The 27,083-nt window shown below is 42.6% G+C and overlaps 1 long non-coding RNA gene across 1 annotated transcript in view; it reads left to right on the top strand.

The window, feature by feature from the left end:
- The window catches only part of LOC117976793 (uncharacterized), a 78,843-nt gene that overhangs the window by 3,356 nt on the left and 48,404 nt on the right, over positions 1-27,083 (top strand). The window contains exon 2 of the long non-coding RNA XR_004667560.3: positions 19,650-19,711. This is a non-coding gene — a long non-coding RNA (uncharacterized LOC117976793). The remainder of the gene's footprint in view (positions 1-19,649; positions 19,712-27,083) is intronic.

The following is a 27,083-nucleotide window of genomic DNA, read 5'->3' as shown; positions in this document are numbered from 1 at the left end:
ACTGGTCAGTCCACACATTGACTGAAGGCCTGGTGGGAGCCTAGGTAGGTGCTGGGGGAGAGAAGCTACCTACCTTCAGGAGCTGAGACCAGGCTGATGCCCAGCAGATAACAGGAAAATGAATGAAGCGCTCCACTGTGTGAGAGTGATGTCAAATGAACTAAGAGTTCCCAGTCGGCTACAAGGATCAGAGAAGGCTTCTGGGAGGAAGGTGGGGCTACATCCACTTGTTACTTCCCACTGGGAGAAGGTCAGCAGTGGCCAAAATTCCTGTTATGCGGTGTTGGCCCAGGAGGCATTGCAGAACTAGTGACTTACTGTGGGAGCTAGAGTGGCTTCATCATGCAGTTTGGAGGCCACTGACAGTGCAGAAGGAAGGAAGTTGGTAGTCTAGTGTCTACGCTCTGTTACCGTGGTGTTGGCCTGGAGAGATAACAGCTTGATAGAACCAGGTGAAATTTCACCCATGCCTCATCTCACCTTCCACTACACAACCCCAAAGACCAACACCTGAAAGGCACATGCAAAGTGATCCCCTAAGATTGAAGTCGGTGGTGGAGAAGGGATGTGAATAGAGAACAATGAGCTTGAGAAAAGCAAAAGCAGAATATGAAATAAAGCAATTGAATATTTGTTGGGACAATGCTGTGCCTAAGACATGGCAAGGTACTCTGGGGAACACAGTGTGTGAAACGGGATCCCGGGTCCCACCTGCCCCTCTCCTGCTGTGTGACGTTTCCTGTCTCTGGGCCTCAGTTTCCACACCTGTAAAATGAGAAGGTTGGCCTCAATGATCTCTAAGATCTTCACCACACCTGAAATTCTCCCTTCAAGAATGTTATAATCTCACTGGCAAAAGAAGCAAGAAAATTAAGTAGCCAAAAGGAAGAATTTTAAGCTGTTTAATTCCAGCAGAGCAGGAAAGGTTTGTAATATTTGTTAAACAAAGCCCTGAAGTCCATGAGGGAATATAAAATAAGCAGATTTCCTTTTGCAAGATTTAAGGACATGGACTGATTCAATGTCAGCCTGTGAGTCATCAGACATTCCTCAAGTCTCCCAGAGTTCAAGGTCAGACCTCCTAAGTTAGTGGCGTGAGCACCACAGCCTTGTTCATGGTGAAGGCCTGGACAAAGATACACCCCACATCTCTGCAAGAGACAAGTTTCCTTGTTTGCCAGTCTACACTCTAAAAAAATGGGAGGGGCAGGCAGTGCTAATCACACCAGAGGTATACACCCGATCTATGGGATCTTGGGCTAGGCTGGACTTGAGTGGATGTGGCTCCATCAGAGGAACTGAGCCAATCAGAATTCCTCTTGTAAGAATCTGAAGTAAGAGGCTGAGAAACCTCTCTCTGCTCATTGGTGATGGCTGCTCAGGTCAAGGCTTGTGTTTTAGGTGGGTCGAGTGCAAGATAAGTAAGCAGAAGAAGTGAGTAGAGGGGGGAAAGAGGAGGGAGAGGGAAAGAGACATGTTTAGAGTAGCCTCAGTTCCTTACCTTTTCAGTTCTCCCTCACTGGGTGCTCTACTATGCCTCTCTTGGACTCCCGATACCTCTGTGATATCATTTGGATCTGTGTTCCCTCTGAATCTCATGTGGAATGGTAATCCTCAATGTTGGAGGTGGGGCCTGGTGGGACGTGGTTGGATCATGGAGGTGGATTTCTCATGAATGGTTTAGCACCATTCCGTTGGTGCTATCTTCACAATAGTGAGTGAGTTCATGTGAGATCTGGTCATTTAAAAGTATGTGGCACCTCCCCACCTCTGTCTCTCTCTCTCTCTCTCGCTTCTCCTTTCACCATGTTACTTGAAAGCTCTCATTTCACCTTGCACCATGAGTAAAACTTCCTGAGGCCTCCCCAGAAGCAGATGTCAGTGTTATGCTTCCTGTACATCCTGCAGAATCATAAGCCAATTAAACCTCTTTTCTTATAAATCACTTAGCCTTAGATATTTCTTTATAGCAATGCAAGAACAGCCTAATACACTCCATATTCTTGTAGTAATCCCCTTTAATTTGCGCTAGGTTGAGTGACTTCCGATCTTTGTAGTTTGAAGAGCCACATCTAGAACAGCCTGAAAGACAGGAAGTGCAGAGAGAGGAGTTAGGCCAATATGATCCCTCTAGCTGGGACGGTCCCCCTGCTGAAGATGCCCTTCCGTTTTCTATCCCAGGTGTCTCCCTCTTCAGTCAGTTTATAAATCCTGTCTGCTCAAGTCTTATTCTGAAATATCTGCAAAATAATTGCCCTTGAGCCTTCCAGGATCTCTAAGTCCCCTTTCAAAGAACAATAGCTACTGTATTAATTGAGCTATTACTATTTACAGAGCAACAAGCGAAACTTTTTTTGTGTGCTTTGTCTCACTTAGTTGGCAAAGCAACTTTTACAGTGGAACAAACTGAGACCGGAAGGGGTGAAGTAGCTTACCAAGGGGCACGCAGCCAGTGGGTAGGTGGTGGTCTACCCAGAGCTGTGGGCCTCAGAGCCAGTGAGTTAACTACGCCCCTCATCTCAAGACATTAGGATCTACCTTCTCTGAGTCCCTGGTGAGCACCTGTACTCCAGCTGCAGGAAATTTTGGAAACATCATTCTTCCTCAATGGTGCATTTATAATAAAGTGTTTTTTCTTTTAAATTGAGACTTCAGAGATGTGTATGTGTTCATTTATGTTAATGATTCAAAAGATCCTTTGCGCTTAGGGAAGTTTACTCTTTTTGCCTATTTTTGACATAAAAATAAATTTCAGTAAATATCACAATATTTTCTTCAGACATGCTGGTGGCTCATTTTGAGACATACATAGTAGGGGGTCCACATACTACATTCTGGATTTTGAGTGTTTGTCACATTCTCTAATTTGTTAATAAGAAAATGATTGCAGGAAATAATGAAGATGCATCACTAAATCTGAATGAGGTTCCATGCCTTTCTTGCCCTATTTATTACCCTGTATATTTTATGTTTTAAATTTTCTACATGTGATTTATCATGTGGAATTATAATAGCTGAGATGGCATTGCTTATGCATGTTTGCATGTTGCTTTTCTCATGTAATAAAATTAAACACATATTTTCTGTGTTATTAAAAACTCTTTATAGATAACATTAAAAAATTATTTAAATGATCCTTTATACCCTAGTATTTATTATATATAGCGCATTTGTTCAAAGTTGAATATGAATGACCAGCACACACAAAAGTGGGCATTAATTTAGGCTTACAGAACCTCACAGTTTAGTTCAGATGACATACACATTTTAAACAGAAATGGCAGTAAAAGATTAAAATCCAAGGTGTGCCATATGTGTAATATAGACAGAGTGATTGTTCAGGGAAAAGGCAACCCTTGTAAGCTAGAGCAGCAGAGAGACATTCAAGGGAGAAGTGGACCCGAGCCAGGCCTGAGTGTGATAGGATGGGACCAGGGCTGGAAAGGGGGCTTTCTCGGTGATAGGCAGGCAGGAGCTTAGAAGTGGGAACTCACATCGGGGAGGGGCTGAGCAATGGGGAGGAGGAGGCACGAAGTCCAGAAAGTTAGTTGTGTGTCATTGGTTCAAGACTGGACTCAGGAGGCAGACACCAGGATTTGCATCCTGCCTTCCCCTTTTATCACCACTTGACCTTGGGCAACTCTAAGCTTCCATTTCCTCTACAAAAGAGAGAAATAATAGAACATATCTCAGTAAGTCGTTATAAGGCTTAAAGGAGATGATGTATACAAGGCATTTCACACATAGTAAGGGCTTATAGTAACGCCAGGTTTTATTTTTTGGTTATTATTGTTGTTATTTTTGCTGTTACCCAAGTGATAGGCTGTGTGGGACCAGGAACAAAAGTTTTGACCAATTAGGACTTTATTCTATGACTCAAGAGGGTGAGATTAGATTTTGTTTTTCAGTTATAATTCGGGTAGACAGTAGAGTATGGCCCAGACTGTGGGAGCCACTCCCAGCCTGACCCAGACTGTGAGATCCAACACTGGCTTGTGCCCTAATCCCAGTAATCCTCATCCTCATCTTCAGCAGGGCCTCTGAGGGTTCAGTAGAGCTTGCAGAATCAGGATCTGTTCTCATGGTTCTTCATGAGCTGTCATTCTGTCCCTTTCTCACATGCAGATCCACTACCCTCACCCCACCTCTTTTTCCGTTTTGGCAAAATTATCAGATTTGTTTATACTCCACTCTTTCCAGAAATGACTCAAGACAGCTTTTTAAATTCTAAAATGTACCTACTAATATATAAAAATAGAAATTTACACAAAAGACACTTTGTAAGATGGTTATCCCTTTTACAAAAGAAGTAGCCATCATTTCTTTAAGTAGCAGCACGTCTGGTACATGCATTGTCAGACCTGATAGACCAAATTTTGCCTCATCAGCAGCTTTCTGGAATGTGTCTTCAGTATCAGTGTGGTTCACAGTATTACTCCCCATTATCACCTTCACAGGAGTCAGCTGATTTTCATCAAGTCTGGGACTTGAACAAAGGCAAAGGGTGTGTGAAGCCTTTGAATTTATTTTGTGCAGAGCTAGGTGATTGAATGGGATCTGCTCTAGAAAGCACCAAGCTGCCACTCGGTCAGGGAACCCTGCTTGGGAGAGGTGGCAGAGGAGGTTTTCAGAAAAACAAGGGAGGATGCCTATTAGCTGATGTGGACTGGGAGACCACCCAGGGGAAGGGAGCAGTGTAGGGGAAATGCCGGGCTGCTGTGCTCCCTGTGGGGCAGTGGCAGAGGTGGCAAGCCAGCTTGGGACCTCAGATTGCGCCACAGAAGAGAGGAGAGCTGCCTGGTGACAGTTCACCTGTCCTACCCCTAGAAGACAATTTTGGCTTGACACAGAGATAAGATGTGAAACATTCTCTCTTTGCTATATCCATATATTTCAGGACTTAGCAATCATGCCCTATGCTATAGTGAATATGTCCCAATGTATTATTTAACACATTTTTTTTTAACAAAAAGCATGTGTTGGGAACTTAATCCCTAATGCAACAGCGTTGGGGGGTAGGGCCTACTAGGAGGTGTTTAGGTCATGATGGCTCCACCCCGTAATGGATTAATGCTGATTATGAAAAGGCTTAAGTCTGTGAGTTTGATCTCTGGCTCATGTGTGCTGTCTTGTCCTTCCATCTTCCACTATGGGAAGACACAGCAAGAAGGTCCTTGCAAGATGTGGGCCCCTATACCTTAGACTTTCAGCCTCCAGAAAGGTAAGAAATACATATCTTCTCTTCTTTATAAATTACCCAGTCTCAGGTATTCTGTTATAGAAGCACAAAATGGACTAAGACAACCTTTCAGTGGGCATGTTGCTGTGGCAACCTTAAAGTCACTGGAGGGCATCTATAATTGGCAGAAAATGGTATGAATTTAGTTACAGGTTTTTTTTTTTTTCTGGGAGGAGTTTTTTAGTCTTAGGCTACTTAAAGTACTCACATGTGATCTTTTTGCCTGAGCAGACTAATAATCACCTCGCAATTTAATTACTAAGCCAGTACCAGTGAACTCTTCTCCTATCAATTGAGTTGTAATTTTTGAATACCAGCTTCTTGGACAGGGCCCATCTCTGGAAGCTGTGGTTACCCAGACACAAATCACAACCAGTGTTATGCTTTGTGAAACCAGTCGACTGTGGAGTCAGCTGGAGGGATCATTGACAAATGCAAGCATGTTCTGAGTGGCTCATCTGTCAGCTATGACAGGCATTCAGTTCTGCTAAAGAGTATTCTGGGTTGGCCACACTGTCACTTCTCCATTCCCTACAATCTTCTACCACTGGATGTGTTCCCATTTCCTAGGTATAGAAAACTCCTAATCATGGTGGTTATTTTATAATTTTAAAATAGTAAAAATCTTTTTATTTAAAAAAAATGGTAAAATACACGTGACATAAAATGTACCATCTTAAACATTTAATTGTATGCTTACTGCACACTTAAAATTGGCATTAGTAAATTCACACTGTTATGCTTCCATCACTAGCATTAATCAACAAAACTCTTCATCTTGCAAAACTAAAACTATGTGCTCACTAAAACACAATTCTCCATCCTCTTCTGTCGCCAGCTCCTAGAAACCACTAGTCTACATTTTGTTAATATGAATTTGGCTAATCTAAGTGCCTCATGTAAGTGGAATCATACAGTATTGGTCCTTTTGTGACTGGCTTACATCACTTAGCATAATGCCCTCAAGGTTATTCCCTGTTGTAGCACGTGTCAGAATTTCATTTCTTTTTAAGGCTGAATAATATTCCATTGCATGTATATACCACGTTTTGATTACCCACTTGTGCATGGATGGACACTTGGGTCACTTCCACTTTTTGACTGTTGTGAATCATGCTGTTACAAACGTGGGTGTACAAATACCCCTTTGAGTCCTCGCTTTCATTTCTTTTGAATATATACCCAAAAGGGAAATTGCTGGATTATATGGTAATTCTACTTTTAGTTTTTTGAGGAACTACCATACTGTTTTCCATAGTGGCTACACCATCTTACATTCCCACAACAGTGCACGAGTGTTCCAATTGCTCTGCTTCCTTGCCAATACTTGTTATTTTCCATTTATTTGTTTGCTTGTTTTGGATGGTGGCCATTCTAATGGGTGTGATGCAGTCATAGTTATTTTTTTAAGGGGAGGGCTTGTCTAACCTGAACGTTTAATGATAATACGACTTCGAAAAGCAATTATAATAGCTGACATTAATTGAACACATAACATAGACACTCTATGTTGCCACATTTGATCCTCAAGTCAACCCCATGAGTAATGTGCCATCATCATTCTCATTTTACAGATGAATAAACTGAGACCCAGAGAGTTTATATAATTTGTGATTTGTCCAAGGTCACATAACCAGGTAATCATTCTGTACCATTGAATGTAGACACTGAGGAAGCTATAGGATTCCTCAGCACAGAACAAGACCTGCTTATTGGTGGATAAGACAACCTCTAGTAAGGCAGCTCTTTTCATGTATTTCTAAAATTTGGTGCCTTTCCTGGTGATGACAACAAACAACATTGAAGACAATGATGATGATGATGTTAAAAAAAAAAAAAAGGAATTGAATATAAGCAAACATTCAGCTCTAATCTCCATATGTAAAAAAAACCCTGAAATCCCCATTATTTGAATATTACATATTCACAGAGAACTAAATTAGAGGGTGATTATTCATATAATGGAATTATTTGCCTTATAGAAGGATTCACTGCATTATCCTCTGCTGTGACAAGCTTTCCCAGTTCATTTAAAATAGGAATTAATTTATAACAATGTGATGTATATATAGTTTTCCCCCAGAACACATCTACTGCTCAGCATGAAGCCAAATCAAGTCGCTAAAATGATTTTGATTACTGGATAATGATAATGGGGAATATTTGCTCACTTCAGCATTTGAGGATTCCAACTAGGACAGGATTTGTAGACCCAACTGTCAAACCACTATCCTTAATCTTGGTGGAATTATGAAGACCAGAAAAATGCCAAAAGACAGCGGGAACAGATCATTAAACAAAAAGTTTGCAAGCACTTACGAAGAAGTAATCATGTGGAGACTCCTTAACAGGACCTAAATAAAAAGACAAGCCAATCTTTTCTTATCATCGTAATGTTAATAGAAAATTAGAACACAGTCATATCTTTGTTATATATCTGACAATCTTGTCTGACCTCATGAAAAAAAGTAATGCTGATGGGTAAGAACGCATGACTAGACCAGCAGTTACTTCTGACTTTTTAGTGTGTTGGTGGAAGATTTCTGTCCAGCGAATCAGCACTCAGTAACACATTCCCACCCTATCAATTAGGAATTGCATTCAGCTGCTAATAACAGAGATCCAAATTACAGCGGCTTAAGGAAGATTTCTCTCCACATTAAGAAAAATGGTACGGCCACTTCGGAAGACAGTTTGGCAGCTTCTTACAGAACTAAACACACTCTTATCATACAATCTAGCAGTAGCTCTCCTTGGTACTCACCCAAATGAGTTGAAAACTTATGTCCACACAAAAACCTACACATAAATGTTTATAGCAGCTTTATTCATAATTGCCAAAGCTTGGAAACAACCAAGATGTCTTTCAATAGGTGAGTGGATAAACAAACTGTGGGACATTCAGACAATGGAAAATTATTTAGCGATGAAAAGAAATGAGTTATCAAGCTACAAAAAGACATGGAAGAATCTGAAATGCATGTTGCTAAGCAAAAGAAGCTAGTCTGAAAAGGCTACATACTGTACGATTCCAACTATATTACACTATGGAAAAGGCAGGGACAGTAAAAAGATCAGTGGTTGCCAGGGATTAGCAGGGAGAGAGGGATGAATAGGCAGAGGATTGTTAGGCAGTGACACTACTCTGTACAATACTATAATCGTGGATAAAAGTCATCATGCCTTCATCAAAACCCATAGAATCTACGCAAGAGTGAACCCTAAGGGAAACTGTGGATTTTAGTTCACAATAACATAACAATATTTGCTCATCAACTGTAATAAATGCACCACACTCATTCATGATGTCAATACTAGGGGAAACGGTGGGGGTGGTGTCGGGGATTTGGGAAGTCTGTACTCTCTGCTCAATTTTTTTGTAAACCTGAAACTGCTCATAAGTTTTAAAAAATCTATTAATTAAAAAATACAAAAAGCAAGACTGAGGAAGAAAAATGACCAGAGTTAGGCAGTCTCTTGTTGGTGTGATGGCTGCATGGCCATCAGGGTCCCAGCTCCTCCCATCTTTCCATTTCACCTTCCCCAGTGTGTGGTTTCCGCTGTCAAAGTTTACTCATGGTCACAAAGTGGTGAGTTTGTGAAAGTGGGGACTTGGGCTTGGGCCATCTGAATATCCTGTAACAGCAGAAGGAGAGGGAGAAGGTCAAAGGGCCACCTAGTTTTCTACCAAGTCAGTCCCCTTAAAGAGATTTCTCAATTGAATACAGACTGCATATTAGATGATATTAAGGAATTATTGTTAATTTTGTTAGGTATGATATTAGCATTGTGGTTACGTTAAAAAAGAAAGTATCTCTTAGAGAGACACACTGAAATATATATGGGTGGAGATAATATAATGTCTGGTCTGTGCTTTAAAATAATCTAGAAAAAAAAAAGACAAGTGGAAGGACCGATGAAACAAGAATGGCAAATGTTGATTCCTGCCACACCAAGTTGACAGTTGATAGCTATAAAACTATGTGAAGAATACATAGAGGTTCTTGCACTATTTTCTGTACTTTTGTATATGTTTGGGCTTTTTTTATTATAAAAAGTAAAAAAAAAAAAAAAAAGATTAGGTGTAATGGTTCACGCCTGCAATCCTAGTGCTTTGGGAGGCTGAGGTGGGAGGATTGCTTGAGGCTAGGAGTTTGAGACCCGCCCGGGCAACATAGTGAGACCTCATCTCTACAAAAATAAAAATAAACAATTAGCCAGGCATAGTTATACATGCCTGTGGTCCTAGCTTCTCTGGAGGCTGAGGCGGGAGGATCACTTGAGCCTGGGAGGTTGAGACTGCAGTGAGCCGTGATCACTTCACTGCATTTCAGCCTGGGCAGCAGAGTGAGATCCTGTCTCAAAACCAAAAAAGTTTTTAAAAAAATCTACACACGCTTCACTGTCCATCCCTGTTTGCTGGGGAGAGGCTGGGAAATGGATTTTTACCTGGGCATTTGTCATATTCAAGAATGTGGAGTCCTGTTGGTGAGGAAGAAGGAGCATGGATATTTAGCAGGCAGCCAGCATGCCTGCCACACTCACTAAAGATAAGCCATCAAAAACTGCTGTTCTGACATAGCCTTCATATCAGATGGACCCTGCTCACCAAACCATATTTTCCTCATTATTGCCAGGACAGCCTATGGCTTGCCAGAATACTTAATCCTGCCCTCATTCCTACTACCTGGAATGTTCCCCCTGAGCCAGGATGCATTTCTTCCCTCTCTCCCACTCCTTCACTGGGCTTTACACCCCCTGTTTTTTTAGGACTCCACTCACAAGCTGCATCCTCCAAAAACTGCCTGCCTCCTCCCCAGCCCCACATGGTGTTAAACTCCCTCCTGGGCTCCCACATCTCCTGTGTTTGCCCCTGCAACAGTACTTATACCTCAAAGTGTGACATCCTTTTACTTATTTCCTTCCACCACCAAACTAAAAATCCCTGAGGACAAGTGCTAGGTCATCTGTGCCTCAGAACACCCCATACCTGTCAGAGTACCTGAGACACAGCACAAAGTGAAACTCATGAACTGGATTACAGCACTTATCCTTGGAAGAACAACATCAACATCAATAGTCACTAGCCTTTCCTCACATTTAATATGTGCCAAGTTTCATGCATGCATTATTTTATTGGATCCTCAGGAAACCCCTGTGTGATGTGTATTATCATTTCCATTTCACAAAAGAGAAAACCAAGGCTCGGAGAGATCATTAATGTGTGGGTTTTGTAAGAGGTGTGTCGTGGATTCCAACCTCCTTCCTGCACCAACCGCAAGTACCCATCACTCCCCTTGGCAGCAGCAGGCCCCATAAGGCAGCACAATAGACCCAGGAAGTATATGACCTTGGTGAGGGAGAATTTCCTTAGATGGTCATGGGAGCAGATCCTGGCATGCAGATGTGGCCCCGCCCCCTGAGTAAGAGCATAAAAGGGCAATTCCTGCCACACCAAGCAGGTCCTTCCACTTGTTGAATTCATCCCTCCGTGTGGTGCGTGGCGAGGTCTGTGGCGACCAGGATCAGTGACCACTGCACTCCAGGGACAGGCCTGTGAGGAGGCAAGGAGGCAGGAGGCTCACATGGGGCACAGACTCTCTTCCACACCTTTGCCCAGCTTGCCTCCTGGTTGGAGGTGGTGATCCCAGATGAGGGGCTCTCTGAGCCGTGGGTTTTGCCATTCAATCCTGCAAGTTCGCCCTGGTGCAGGGCTCACATGGATGGCAGTGCTTCAGTGCAGGGCTCAGATGTAAGGCAGATTCTATCGTCAGGTCCTTGTCATCCTCTGGCACATGCTTCCTAAAGGAAATGGATGGCAGACACCAAGGAGGTACTCTCTTCCGCTTCTCTCACTCTGAGGCGCCTCTGTTGACCAACACTGGTGATGGGGGAAAGGAAGAGGTAGCTGCAGGATCTCATGGTCTTACTACGTCCTGTCTTCAGTTTAATGTTCCAGCAATATCAAAAAATCAGTTCTCCTACTGCCTTACACACACTTAATGGGATGGTTCTTGCCCCTGGTTGTCGTAAACCCTGGTTCACCTAGTTTCCTTTGGCTAAAATGCGATCCCCACCCCATCTCTAGCCCTCTGTTCATCTCACACTCAGTTGTCACTTCCTTCAGGAAGTCTTCTTGGGTTTCTTGCTCTGTACTCCCCAAAATACCCTGTCTGTATCTCTACATTGCAGTGGTAAGAATACTATGTAGGGGTTTTTTAAAGGTCTTCCTCCCAATAGATTATGAATCTTAACACCACACATTTGCTTTTTCGCCCTTCATATGCACAGCGCCATGCCAGCCAAAAGATATGTAGGTATTCAATAAATATCAATAATTATGCCTCACTTTTTAATTTTTATTTTTTATTATTTATTATACTTTAAGTTCTGGGATACATGTGCAGAACGTGCAGGTTTGTTACATAGGTATACATGTGCCATCGTGGTTTGCTGCACTTATCAACCCGTCATCTAGATTTTAAGCCCCACATGCATTCGGTATTTGTCCTAATGCTCTCCCTCCCCTTGCCCCCCAACCCCCAACAGGACCCGATGTGTGATGTTCCCCTCCCTGTGTCCATGTGTTCTCATTGTTCAATTCCCACTTATGAGTGAGAACATGCAGTGTTTGGTTTTCTATTCCTGTGTTAGTTTGCTGAGAATGATGGTTTCCAGCTTCAACCATGTCCTGCAAAGGACGTGAACTCATCCTTTTTTATGGCTGCATAGTATTCCATGGTGTATATGTGCCACATTTTCTTTATCCACTCTGTCATTGATGGGCATTTGGGTTGGTTCCAAGTCTTTGCTATTGTGAATAGTGCTGCAATAAACATACATGTGCATGTGTCTTTATAGTAGAATGATTTATAATCCTTTGGGTATATACCCAGTAATGGCGTTGCTGGGTCAAATGGTTTTTCTGGTTCTAGATCCTTGAGGAATCGCCACACTGTCTTCCACAATGGTTGAACTAATTTACACTCCCAGCAACAGTGTGAAAGCATTCCTATTTCTCCACATCCTCTCCAGTATCTGTTATTTCCTGACTTTTTATGATGGCCATTCTAACTGGCGTGAGATGGTATCTCATTGTGGTTTTGATTTGCATTTCTCTAATGACTGTGCCTCACTTTTATCTAGCAATTACCATGTACCAGGGAGCATGCTAAGAATATTACCTGCAGTATGTCTTTTTGTTGTTGTTGTTTGTTCTGAGACAGTGGATCGCTCTGTTGCCCAGCTGGAGAGCGTTGATACGATAATGGCTAACAGCAGCCTCAATCTCCTGGGCTCAAGTGATCTTCCCACCTCAGCTTTCCAAGTAGCTGGGACCACAGGTCGTTGCCACTATGCCCAGCTAATTTTTTAATTTTTTGTAGAGACAGAGTCTTGCCCAGGCTGGTCTTGAACTCCTGAGCTCGAGTAATGCTCCTGCCTCAGCCTCCCACAGTTCTGGGATTACGGGTGTCAGCCACCCCACCTGGCCTGCGGTACCTATTTTAATCTTCACTGCAACGCAAGGAGCTAGGCACCAATATTATCTTCATTTTACAGATGAGAAACCCAAGACTTGAAAAGATTAAATTACTTGCCCAAAGTAACTCAGGTAGTTAGGATTCAAAATCCAAGCATTAGGACACCATACTCTTAAATACTGCAGGATACACCCTCCTCTAAATACGTGTAGAATGTAGGGATAAGTGCTTTTCGTGAGCTGTATGTGCATTGCTAAAACTTAAGTGTTTCTAGGGGTGAAAAAGAGGGTGAAATAAAGCCCAGAGATTCACATTTGGAGGCCAGGAAATAGCTTATCTCCCAATATATTAGTGAATTCTATGAATATTTACAGCCTTGGGTTTCCTGTGAGCTCAGTACTGTGTTAATCCACGTGGGGAAGCAAAGCTAGACAAGAAGATGGTGTGTTTCCTGCCTTGAGGACTTGCCAGTGTGGCGGACACATGCAGTGACACAAGGGCAAGGACAGAGAACAGCTTGAGGTGGAGTCTGATGACCAGGGAGGACAGTCAGTGCTGCTGAGAGAGGACTTGAGTGGCTCTGGGTGAGGGGTGGTGGTCAGAAAGGAGTTCACAGAGCACAGAGCATAGAACGGTCTTTGATGACACCAAGACCTCCTGGCTTGGACTTCTCTGTAGGTCTTAACCAATGCTCCACGGAGTTGGCTGGAAGGCAACTCGTGTGATGCTGGATTTCTGCAGCAGTGCTCCCATCTTCATTTCTATGGCTAAAAAAGAAAGCTGGGGTTCTCTGGTTGGGTTGAGACAGGGAGGAAGGCTGTTTTCCCAGCCTGAAAGAGCTGCCTCTGTTGCCCCGTGTCCCTGTGACCTTCTGTGCTGTTTGGAGAAAGGAGGCTGTGTGAATCTCCCCATAATGGAGACTGAAGGGATGCTGGCTTTTGAAAGCCCTCACCTCTCCATTCTCTCCCTGGGGAAACTGGGGGATAATTGGGGATTATATGCAGCCTCTAGGACACAGGGCCCTTTCAGCATGACTGTCTCCTGGGATTGGCTGTATTTGTGTCGACTGCAATTTTCCCTGGACAAGGGAAGGGAGCAGATCAGGCCCTGTGCGGCCTTTTCAGAGCTGGGAATTGTACCTGGGCTTGGGGACTGCGGTAACATTGACAGTGATACAAAGCTGGTAACAGTGGAGGCTGCAACAATGACCACAGAGTGTAATCTTAGGACTAAACTAATTTCTTCTTCCCCCAGTAGAGGCTGTGCAAATGAATGTGAACATGCTTGCCTGCCAGCATTGCACTCTGCTCTTGTAAAGTGGGGCACACCTGACCGTGGTTTCTCCACCTTGGGTACCTTCTTCCTCCTCTCCTTTTCCCAGGTGTCAGCACCCTTGGACCTTCTCCCCATCCCTTCTCTATGAGAAGCTGCACTCAGGAAGAGCGTTCTCATCCATCATTACAGCTGTGCAGTAGAAGGTGGTATTCTGAGCAGGAACCAAGGGGCTGAGGGTCTAGTGCTGGCTTTGGCACTACCTGGCTTTATAAACTTGAGCATGTTCCTGTCACTCTTCTCTAATTCTCATTTCCTCGTGAATAATGTCAAGGAGTGGGGGCAAGGAGGGATTAGGTCAGTGATTCTCAGTCTTGGTTGTACACTGGAACAATATGGGAAGCTTTAAAACTACCAATATCCAGGATCCATAACAGCCAGTTAAATAAGAATATCTGGGGGCAGAGCTAAGGCATCAATGTATTTTAAAAGTCTCCCAGGAGGTTCTGATGTGAAGCCAGGCTTGAGAACCCCAGATGTGATGATTTCTAGGATCGTGATTATAGATGACTTTTAGATTACAAATCCCTGGATTAGCCTTACCAATGATATCAGCACTTTATATATTATTTCTAATGGTGGAATTTAAGTACAATTGACTCTTTAACCATGTGGGGTTCGGCGTGCCAACAGCCTTATGCAGTTGAAAATCTGCATATAACTTTTGTGTTTTGGGGGGCTTTTTGTTTTTTTGAGACGGAGTCTTGCTCTGTCATTAAGCTGTAGTACAGTGGCACAATCAGCGTTCACTGCAGCTTCAACCACTGAGCTTAAGTGATTCTTCCACCTCAGCCTCCCAAGTAGCTGGGACCACAGGTGCGTGCCACCATGCCTGGCTAGTAACTTTTGGCTCCTCAAACACCTAAGTACTAATAGCCTACTGGTGAGTAGAAACCTACTGATAACATAAACTAGCAATTAACACATATTTTGTATGTTATAGGTATTATATACTGTATTCTTACAATAAAGTAAGCTAGAGAAAAGAAAATGTTATTAAGAAAATCATAAGGAAGAGAGAAAATATATTCACTATTCGTTAAGTGAAAGTGGATCATCAAAGAGGTCTTTATCCTCATCGTTTTCACATTGAGTGGCTAAAGACAGGGAAAAAGAGAAGGGGTTGGTCTTGCTGTCTCGGGTGGCAGAGGTGGAAGAAAATCTGTGCATAAGTGGACCTGCATAGTTGAAACCCATGTTGTTCAAGGGTTAACTGTACTGATTTCTTTTGTAAGCAAAAGGTGGTATCATTTTTGTGAAGCGTCTTTCTAGACATCTAAGAACTGTGACATTCACAGAGTGGCCCTTTCAGAGTGGCTCTGACTACAATCAGCCTCATTAGTTTCAAAACTCCCAGTTGCCTTGCGGGGTAAGGTGAAAGGCATTCAGCATATTCCCCAGCATTCTCTAGGCATGGAAAGAGGAGGTCTTACCTGCAGGCAATAGAGGCACTCACGCAAGTATCATCAGTCACTTGATACTAATCAGCAAGAGATTCTCACACCGATCGACAAGAAAGAGTTGGAAGTAGGTAATTTTAAATATATATATGGAGAGTTTATTTGGGCCAAGTTTGAGGACATCAACCTGGGGACATAGATTTATGCCCTGAATATTTGCTCTAGTGGGTAGATGTGATGGTGAGTGTGGAGAAGTAGGAAATAGGTTCAGGATATGATTCATTGCCCAGGCCGAGTTAGCCAAGGGATACACTGGTATAGAGGCTCTGAGCAGCTGGAAAGAGGGTCTTAGTACCTTAGAATAGCAAAATTCAGAGGGTCCTAGAGGGATGTTAGGATAGCACCAAAGAGACATTCTATTTGTTTCCCTAAGGTCTGGCTCTGGGTGTAAGCTCCTATAAGGTAATCTATGATTTTATATCTTTGTTTCCTGATTAACTAAACTTGTGTTTATGCAACTTGTGTGATGAGCTATGAGGGGCACACAGGTGTGTACCCTAAGGTCTGAGTCACCTGCTTTGACTCAGATCCATAATACCTTTGCTGGTTCTTTGATTGTTTTCTGTAGATTTCCTCCTTTCCCCAGTGGGATTATCAGCTTTGAGCAGGCACGAATCTTCTCTATTGCTTCTCAGGTGCTAATCAGTGCCCAGCCCAGGATGTTTGATAAATGCTTATTTATTTACTTCGTTGTAGCCCCCAAATGGGAGCCTATATTCTGGACATGATAATCCAAAGCTCCTAATATGAACATTAATTCATTCAACAAATATTTATTGAGTCCCAGGGACTAGACACTATATAACACTTAGGGAAGGGATGGATTCTTGTCATAATTTCAGGTTTGACAACCCCTTTCTTCAACTGAATGTTCTCATAGTCAGGGATTGGATTGTGTATTTCCTTGTATTCTTCACAAAGCCTAGTGTTTCTTTGCATATATGAGGCAGAACCTCAGTAAAAGTTTTTAAATGACTGACAGAATAAATGCGTTTATTTAGCACTTATTAAATCCTCACAGCCTATGCTATATGCTGTGAGGCATATAAAAAAAAGAATAGACATGGAAGTCCTTAAGGAGTTTAAAATCACATGGGGGAGTTTGTCAGACCTTCTTATGCATCACTGTAAATCCTCTACGCCTCGCTGCCTCTTATTATAGCCATTGCTATAGTGAGCTGTTCTAAAGGGCCTCAGCCAGCTTCCTATGGGACCAACCTAACTGTGGTGCCTCCAACTCATGCCCTATACCTGGTACCACCCTTAGATCCAGGCAAGCAGGACCCAGGCATCGACCTGAGCCTCAGGACCTGCCTACCCCTCCCAACTCCTTCCTTAAAATTTTCTAAGTACTATTGAACATGGACTGAGACCTGCGTGGACCTAGGTTCCAATTTCTCCCATGGTATGTGTGTGCGTGCACACACACACACACACACACACACACACAGGTTCATGCACCATACAAGAAGTCAATCAGACATCCCAAAGAGCTCCAGGACTTGGACATATGGAGCCCAATTGTGGCTGGTTCCAAGAAGGCAATTATCTAGGAATGGCCCTTTCTGTCTCCTCTAAAGGCTTTTAGAACTCTGGTTCCCCTAGCCAGTGGGCCCTTCTGATTGATGTGGTGATTTCATGCTCTCCTGGTCAGTCTGCAGCCCTGCTGAGTGAAGGACAAATGTTCCCTGTGGAAGCTGTTCTGCTCTTCTAGCTCTCCCCGACAGGCCTTTCACCTGTCCTCCATTTTGATGGTGGTGTGTGGAAAGCTGGAGTGAAATCAGCATTGAAATAGATCACATTCTAGGATGCAGTGATTACTGTCAAAGGGAAGACATGTTGAAGGGAAGACATGGTTGGAAGACATGCTGTTCAATATTTACATTACAAAATTCAGAAGGGAAAATTTACCATGTATGTTCAGAAAAGAATTCTTATTCACATTCCCCTGCATACTCTGAGTAAGACTTGCATTTATAGTCATCATCAGTGAAGCACATTAACAACCTTTGAGAGAACCATTGGAAACCAGTATCCTATCCACAGGTGGCTTAAAAGATGATGCAGCATTATGGGTAATGATGTAAACATCATTAAATCTATGGTATTAGGGACCTGCAGAGGCAAGAGCCATATTATTTCAATACAAATAGGTTCTAAAGAACCACAGCATTGTGAGTAATGACAGTCATTGCTACCTTTTTCTCAGTGGAAGATCTGATTAGTCAGGAATGGTGCATTTAACAGTAATGAGCAGGAAGGGAATACTTCATGGTCCTGGATAGGAAGAGATGGTGCCTGGACACTACAAAAACTCTTCATGTGTATTGATGGGACAACAAAGTCAGTATCTATTGCCTACCCATGACTCTAAAACTTCATTGACAAATCACTCTATCTCATGTAGGCCTATGGAATTTGTTATATATATATTTGTTTGTTTGTTTTGAGATGGAGTCTTACTCTTGTTGCCCTGGCTGGAGTGCAATGGTGCCATCTCGGCTCACTGCAACCTCCGCCTCCTGGGTTCAAGTGATTCTCCTGCCTCAGCCTCCTGAGTAGCTGGGATTACAGGTGCCCGCCACCATGCCTGTCTAATTTTTGTATTTTTAGTAGAGACAAGGTTTCACCATGTTGGCCAGGCTGGTCTCGAACTCCTGACCTCAGGTGATCTGCCCGCCTCGGCCTCCCAAAGGGCTGGGATTACAGGCGTGAGCCACCACACCCAGCCGAAATTTGTAATATATTTTTAAATCAGATTGTTTATATATAAAGAATATTTGCCCAAGGCCCTGTATTCCCTGAGGACAGCCCCGCTTGTACTGCTCACTTCCTGCCCAGAGGTTGTTCTGGCACTGCCATGTGGGACTCATGGGAACACATTCAGTGCCCCTGCATACACAGTCAGGAAGTGCAGACAAGTGAACACCCACCCCACAGAGCAAAACTGACCAATGGTGGCTAGGAGCCAGTAAATAAGTGCTTTTCTCCTTTTTCCCCAGGGGAAGATCCTGAATGTGTTTCATATGAGTTCCCAAATGGACCTGTGGGGACAGGCAAGCAATCACCCATAAAAAGGACCACGTCCACCCTGCATCCTTGTATTGGCTCTCCCTCTAGCTCAGCTTTTCTCCCGTCTTTCACTTTTACTCCCTGTAAGGGATCACTTTCTCCAATAAGATTCTCACACCCAAACCCTTCTTGCAGGTTCTGCTTTCTGGGAACCCAGGCTAAAGCAGGGAGACAAATTGAACAGATAGAACTAAATAAATAAACCAGAAGATAAAGAAGTATGTCACAAGTGCTTCACTGTTTGTGTTAAACTGTGTAGCTGTGACTTTCAACTTGGAGGTAGTAAATCAAAGTTGGGTAGGGAGTTTTGTCAAAGCATACTTGTCCTTCCTCCTAGATCTGATTCCTCACAGTTGGGAATCATTTCTTATCAGGAACTGCTATTTGAATGGGATAATGTGGGACAGAATTTTCTGTGTGGGTTTCCAGGGACTGCTGCTATAAGGATTTGTTTGATTTTTTTTAAGAAAACATTAGAGATCTGTCATAATAGTAACCAAATTCATTAAGATATAAAGAAAACTTTCATAGAGGAAATAGCGTTTGTATTAGTTTGCTAGGGCTGCCATAACAAACTATCGGGATTGGGTGTCTTAGACAACAGAACTTTATTTCCCCACTGTTCTGGGGGCTGGAAGTTGGCAGGACTGGGTCCTTCTGAGGCCTCCCTCCTTGGCTTGCAGACGGCTGCCTTCTCGCTGCATCCTTACATGGCCTTTCTCTGCACATGTGCATCCCTAGTGTCTCTTCAAGCTCTGTTTACATGGACACCAGTCCTACTGGGTAAGGGCCTTCCCACAGGACTTGATTTTAACCAAGTTACCTCTTTAGAGGTCCTTTCTCCAAATACAGTCACATTGAGAGGTGCTGGGGGTTAGAACTTCAACGTATGAATTTGGGAGGATATATTTCAGCCGACAACAGGGCTTGAGGGGCCTTGAGACACCAGATACATTGGGGCAGGGCAAAAGACAAAGGGCAAAGGAGCCTTTCCCTCCAGCATCCTCACTGTGGTGTATTCAGTTGCTCTTATGGAGATTCAATATTGTTTTTTCTCTTTTTCAGTGAGAAAAGGGCAGAGAATCACCGTGGTTGACCACAGGAGTACTAATCCCCTCTGAGACAAGGTAAGTGCCCATTATCCCCAACTATATCCCTGAGCTGTGACCCTCTGGGTCCCCTTTGGGGCATTACACGCTGTTCCTCCAGTGTGGATTAACTAGGCTGTTGTGCTTAAGAGTCCAAAGGAGAAGGTGCCAGGTGAGTAGCGCGGCCCCCAGAAGACAACCCAGCCAGGTCCTTTGGGGAGCAGTGGCTTCAGGGGAGTCATCCCACCCTGACCCTACAAGGCTGAATTGAATGGTGGTCCTGTGGTGCTAACTTGGTAAAAGGAGGAAAGAAGAATGGGAAGAGGTCTCAGGACTAGGTCAAGAGAAGCACCTGGAACAGAAGATCCAGCCCAGCACTGACCACTCCACTATGGGTCATAGGTTGAGCTGCCCCATAATGATCATCTGGCACCTCTGGTGTTAGAGGACGAGGCTTGAGCTCTGTTCTCTGGGGACCTATCGGGGCATGCTGATGCACACGGTCCTGAAGGGAAGAGGGAAGACAGCACCCCTAATTCCCACATGTCCACATTTCTCCCCCATGAATGGAACCATTGCTTCCTCATCCTGGTGAACTCCCTCCTCCCTTCCCAATACCCTCTCCTCCCTCCCCAGTGTCACCCCATCAACTTCCTGGTTGTAGCCAAAGTCTGACTTGCAACAGGTCAAACTTTCTGGGGAGGCTTCCTGGAAGAATGGGGTCATTTTCATACGTCAGGGAGATGCTCTGCTTCTGCTACCAAGCAGCGCTGCCTTCCCATCAGACCCAGCTCTGACAGCCTTTTGTCTGCTGCTTTCATTTCTGCCAAGCTTTCCCCACATCCTGCTGAGCCTGATTAACAAACCTGGGGCCCACTTTTCGGTTTCTGACCAATAGAGAAAGCGCTGACAGCCAGCGAGGACGTTGATGCTTTCTTGCCAATGGCGGCGGTGTCAGAGGCAGAGAATTCTCCAGCTGGGCCATTTGGACTGGCGCACGGCCCCACGCTGGGCCAGCTGCAGGTGTTCCAGATGGCCAGCCTGGAGCCTGCTCAGCTCCACAGCCAGCCTTTGTTTATGGCCTACTGTCCTCACCATCCCCATCAAATGCACATCGATTGCCCTGCCACACCTAGAACTACAGCAGAAGGCTTCTTGATGGAGCTGATATTTCAAGGCATATTTCTTTTATTTATTATTTATTTGTTTACTTATTTATTTTTTGAGACAGGGTCTCACTCTGTCACCCAGCCTGGAGTGCAGTGGTATGATCACAGCTCACTGCAGCCTGGACCTCCTGGGCTCAAGCAATCCTCCCACCTCAGCCTCCCAAGGAGCTGGGACTACAGGTGTGCATCACCATGCCTGGCTATTTTTAATTTTTTATACAGAGAGTCTCGCTATGTTATGTTGCCCAGGCTGGTCTTGAACTACTGGGTTCAAGGGATCCTCCTGCCTTGGCTTCCCAAAGTGTTGGGATTACAGTCATGAGCAACCACACCCAGCCTCATATTTCTTTTAAAAAGGAGGACAGATGAGAAAATTTTATTATGGAAGTGTTGCAGACCAAAAGGAATTGGACTCTATAATATCTGTTGACAGCATTGGGTTTCTATGTCCATTAGAAACCCAATACTATAAAAGTAAGTTTTTATAACAACAACTTATTTGAAGTGAAGACTAACCCAGAACATCTGGAATGGATGGTCACTTTTTCCAGAAATCATTCATTGGTTTGGCTAAAATGCCAGGTGCCATATGCTTTTCTTCATGTGGAGTTCATGAACAGACAAAAGTACTTGGGGTGAGAGAGGTCAGAAAAGTGTGCTATCAATAAGAGAGTTGACTGGGAAGGGGCATGAAGGAACCTTCTGGAAATTGTCTACAGCTTGATCTGGGTGGCGGTTATATATGTGTAGTCATATGTGGAAATTTATCAAGATATACAGTTGAGTGCACTCATGTATGTGTGATAAACTTCCATGTAAATTTTAAAGTTTTTGGACTCCCTACTGTGTGCTGGGCACTGCACTAGGCACTTGGAGCACACATTCTTTTAGCAAAGACAGAAAACCAGGCAAGTATAGTATGGCATATTAAGGGCAGGTCAACAGGAACTGCTGGTTGCTAGTCTGTCTCCATTTTCTCCTTCGGTAGTAGCAGAAGCATGGCATTTAGCTGGGAATGTTGCTACCCAGGATAAAAATGACATCTCCCAAGCTTCTTTACCAAGGTGTGGTCCCTTGATTAGTTCCTGGCCAATAAGATGTGAGTGGAAGTGCTCCGAAGGACATCAGGGAAGGCTGCTTAAAATGAAGGCCACCTTTGTTACCTTTTGCCCCTTCTGGTGTCTGAAATGTGGACCAGAGTGCAGCATTTCCAGCTGACATTTTGAATCAAAAGGTGACCTTGAGGATGAAAATCATGCAGCAAAGATGCTGGAGAAGAAAGAGAAGAGGATGAGTCCCTAATGACCTTGTGGAACTGCCATGGCAGCTTCAGTCTGTCTCCTTCCAGACAGTTTTTTATATGAATGAGTATACTTGTGTGCATTGAAGTCACTATGCTTCAGCGTTCTATTACTCACAGTGTAAGTAATCACACGTTAAGATAAAGGTAAACACAGGGTAGGGTTCCATGAGAGACATAGTAAGGCACCAGCTCTGAGTGGGCAACAGGTTATCATCAAAACAATTTCTTAGACAAGGTGCCACTTGAGCTGAGTCTTGAAGGACAAGTAAAATTTAGCTAAGAGATATAATGAGTCAATTTTTTTTGAGACAGAGTCTCACTCTGTTGCCCAGGCTGGAGCATAGTGGTGTGATCTCAGCTCACTGCAACCTCTGCCTCTGGGTTCAAGCAATTCTTGTGCCTTTGCCTCCTGAGTAGCTGGGACTACAGGCACGTGCCACCACGCCCAGCTAATTTGTATATTTTTGGTAGAGAAGGGGTTTCACCATGTTGGCCAGGCTGTTCTTGAACTCCTGACCTCAAGTGATCCACCCACCTCAGCCTACCAAAGTGCTGGGATTACAGGCATGAGCCACCACATCCGGCCATAATGAGTCTTTTTTTTTTTTCCCATAAGTTATTGGAGTACAGGTGGTATTTGGTTACATGAGTAAGTTCTTTAGTGGTGATTTGTGAGATTTTGGTGCACCCATCACCCAAGCAGCCTACACTGCACCCTATTTGTAGTCTTTTATTTCTCATTCCCTCCCACTCTTCCCTCCAAGTCCCCAAAGTCCATTGTATTGTTCTTATGCCTTTGTGTACTCATAGCTTAGCTCTGACATATCAGTGAGAACATGCGATGTTTGGTTTTCCATTCCTGAGTTACTTCACTTAGAATAATAGTCTCCAATCTCATTCAGGTCACTGCAAATGCTGTTAATTCATTCCTTTTTATGGCTGGTAGTATTCCATCATATATATATATATGCTTTTTCTGTATCTATTGAGATGACCATGTGATTTTTGCTTAGTCTTGCTTTGGCTATGCAGGCTCTTTTTTGGTTCCATGTGAATTTCAGAATTGTTTTCTCTAATTCTGTGATATATATATATATGTCAATCATATTCTGTGATCACAGCTCACTGCAGCCCGGACCTCCTGGGCTCAAGCAATCCTCCCACCTCAGCCTCTCGAGGAGCTGGGACTACAGGTGTGCATCACCATGCCTGGCTATTTTTAATTTTTTATACAGAGAGTCTTGCTATGTTATGTTGCCCAGGCTGGTCTTGAACTACTGGGTTCAAGGGATCCTCCTGCCTTGGCTTCCCAAAGTGTTGGGATTACAGTCATGAGCAACCACACCCAGCCTCATATTTCTTTTAAAAAGGAGGACAGATGAGAAAATTTTATTATGGAAGTGTTGCAGACCAAAGGGAATTGGACTCTATAATGTCTGTTGACAGCATGGGGTTTCTATGTCCATTATATATATATATATATCATATTCTGTGATATACATATGATATATATATTCTGTGATATATATGAGATATATATATTCTGATATATATGATATATATATATCATATATATCATATTCTGTGATATATATATCACTCCGTGGGTTGCCTGTTCACTCTGCTGATTGTTCCTTTTGCTGTGCAAAAGCTCTTTGGCTTACTTAGGTCCCAGCTATTTATCTTTGCTTTTACGGCATTTGCTTTCGGGTTCTTGGTCATGAAATCCTTGCCTAAGCCAAAGTCTAGAAGGGGTTTTACAATGTTATCTTCTAGAATTTGTATAGTTTCAGGTCTTAGCCTTAAGTCTTTAATCCATCTTGAGTTGATTTTTATATAAGGTGAGAGATGAGGATCTGGTTTCAGTCTCCTCCATGTAGCTAGCCAATTATCCCAGCACCATTTGTAGAAAAGGGTGTCATTTCCCCACTGTATGTTTTCGTTTGCTTTGTTGAAGATCTGTTGGCTGTAAGCATTTGGGTTTATTTCTGGGTTCTCTACTCCGTTCCATTGGTCTATGAGCCTATTTTTATACCAGTACCATGCTGTTTTGGTGACTATGGCCTTATAGTTTAGTTTGAAATCAAGTAGTATGATGCCTCCAGATTTATTCTTTTTGCTTAGTCTTGCTTTGGCTATGCGGGCTCTTTTTTGGTTCCATATGAATTTTAGAATTTTTTTTTCTAATTCTGTGAAGAATGATGGTGGTATTTTGATGGGGATTGCATTGAATTTGTAGATTGCTTTTGGCAGTATAGTCATTTTTGCAATATTTATTCTACCCATCTATGAGCATGGGATGTGTTTCCATTTGTTTGTGTCATCTATGATTTCTTTCAGCAGTGTTTTGTAGTTTTCCTTGGAGAGGTCTTTTGACTCCTTAGTTAGGTGTATTCCTAAGTATTTTATTTTATTTATTTATTTATTTATTTATTTTATTTTATTTTTTGCAGCTTTTGTAAAAGGGGTTGAGTTCCTGAGTTTTTGATTTGATTCTCTGCTTGGTCGCTATTGGTGTATAGAAGAGCTACTGATTTGTGTACATTAATCTTGTATCAGAAACTTTGCTGAATTCTTTTATCAGTTCTAGGAGCTTCCTGGAGGAGTACTTAGTGTTTTCAAGGTAAATGATCATATTGTCAGCAAATAGTGACAGTTTGACTTCCTCTTTACTGATTTGGATGCCCTTTATTTCTTTCTCCTGTCTGATTGCCCTGGCTAGGACTTCCAGTACTGTGTTGAAGAGGAGTGGTAAGAGTGGGCATCCTTGTCTTGTTCCAGTTCTCAGAGGGAATGCTTTCAACTTTTTCCCATTCAGTATTATGCTGGCTGTGGGTTTGTCATAAATGGCTTTTATTACATTAAGGTATGTCCCTTCTATGCCGATTTTGCTGAGAGTTTTAATCATAAAGGGATGCTGGATTTTTGTCGAATGCTTTTTCTGCATCTATTGAGATGACCATGCGATTTTGTTTTAAATTCTGTTTATGTGGTGTATCACATTTATTGACATGTGTATGTTAAACCAGCCCTGCATCCCTGGTATGAAACCCACTTGACCATTGTGGATTATCTTCTGATATGTTGTTGGATTCAATTAGCTAGTATTTTGTTAAGGATTTTAGCATCTATGTTCATCAAGTATACCAGCCTGTAGTTTTCTTTTTAAGTTATGTCCTTTCCTGATTTTGGCATTAGGTGATGCTGGCTTCATGGAATGAATTAGGGAGGGTTCCTTCTTTCACTACCTTGTGGAATAGTGTCAAAAGGATTGGCACCAATTCTTTGAACGTCTGGTAGAATTCTGCTGTGAATCCGTCTGGTCCTGGACTTTTTTTGTTGGTAATTCTTAAATTACTGTTTAAATCTCACTGCTTGTTATTGGTGTGTTCAGGGTATCTAATTCTTCCTGATTTAAGCTAGGAGGGTTGTATTTTTCCAGGAATTTATCCACCACTTCTAGGTCTAGTTTATGTGCATAGAGGGGTTCATAGTAGCCTTGAATGATCTTTTGTATTTCAGTGGTGTCAGTTGTAATATCTCCTGTTTCATTTCTTAGTGATGTTATTTGGATTTTCTCTCTTTTTTCTTGGTTAATCTTGCTAATGGTCTATCAATTGTATTTATCTTTTCAAAGAACCAGCTTTTTGTTCCATTTATCTTTTGTATTTTTTATTTGTTTCAATTTCATTTAGTTCTGCTCTGAACTTTGTTATTTCCTTTCTTCTGCTGGGTTTGGGTTTGGTTTGTTCCTGTTTCTCTAGTTCCTTGAAGTGTGACCTTAGAATGTCAGTTTGTGCTCCTTCAGTCTTTTTGATGTAGGCATTTGGGGCTATGAACTTTCCTCTTAGCACTGCCTTTGCTGTATCCCAGAGGTTTTGATAGGTTGTGTCATTATCGTCGTTCAGTTAGAAGAATTTTTAAACTTCCATCTTGATTTTGTTTTTGACTCAGTGCTCAGTCAGGAGCAAGTTATTTAATTTCCATGTATTTGCATGGTTTTGAAGTTCCTTTTAGAGTTAATTTCCAGTTTTATTCCACTCTGGTCTGAGAGAGTGGTTGATATAATTTCAATTCTCTTAAATTTATTGAGGCTCATTTTATGGCCTATCATATGGTCTATCTACGAGAAAGTTCCATGTGCTATTAAATAGCATGTATATTCTGCGGTTGGTGGATGAAATGTTCTGTATATATCTGTTAAGTCCATTTGTTCCAAGGTATAGTTTAAATCCATTGTTTCTTTGTTGACTTTCTGTCTTGATGACCTGTCTAGTGCTGTGTGGAGTACTGGAGTCCGCCACTATTATTGTGTTGCTGTCTATCTCATTTCTTAGGTCTATTAGTAATTGTTTTGTAAGTTTGGGAGTTCCAGTTTGAGGTGCATATATGTTTAGGATTGTGATATTTTCCTGTTGAACAAGGCCTTTTACCATTGTATAACGTCCTTCTTTGTCTGTTTTAACTACTGTTGCTTTAAAGCTTGTTTTGTCTGATATAAGAATAGCTATCCCTGATCACTTTTGGTGTCCATTTGCATGAAATGCCTTTTTCCACCCCTTTAGTTTAAGTTTATGTGAGTCTTTATGTGTTAGGTGAGTCTCCCGAAGGCAGCAGATATTTGGTTGGTGAGTTCTTATCCATTCTGCAGTTCTGTATCTTTTAAGTGGAGAATTTAGGCCATTTACATTTATTGTTAGTATTGAAATGTGAGGCACTGTTGCATTCATCATGCTATTTGTTGCCTGTGTACTTTGGTTTTTTGTTTTGTTTTTGTTTTTGTTTTTGCTTTTTAACTCATATTTTTGTTTTATAGGTCTTGTGTGATGTATGCTTTAAAGAAGTTCTGTTTTGATGTGTTTCCAGGATTTGTTTCAAGATTTAGAGCTCCTTTTAGCAGTTCTTGTAGTGGTGGCTTGGTAATGACAAATTCTCTTAG

The sequence above is a fragment of the Pan paniscus genome, chromosome 17 (assembly GCF_029289425.2).
Source record: "Pan paniscus chromosome 17, NHGRI_mPanPan1-v2.0_pri, whole genome shotgun sequence".
Lineage (NCBI taxonomy): Eukaryota > Metazoa > Chordata > Mammalia > Primates > Hominidae > Pan > Pan paniscus.
This window is presented reverse-complemented; position numbering and strand designations above follow the sequence as displayed.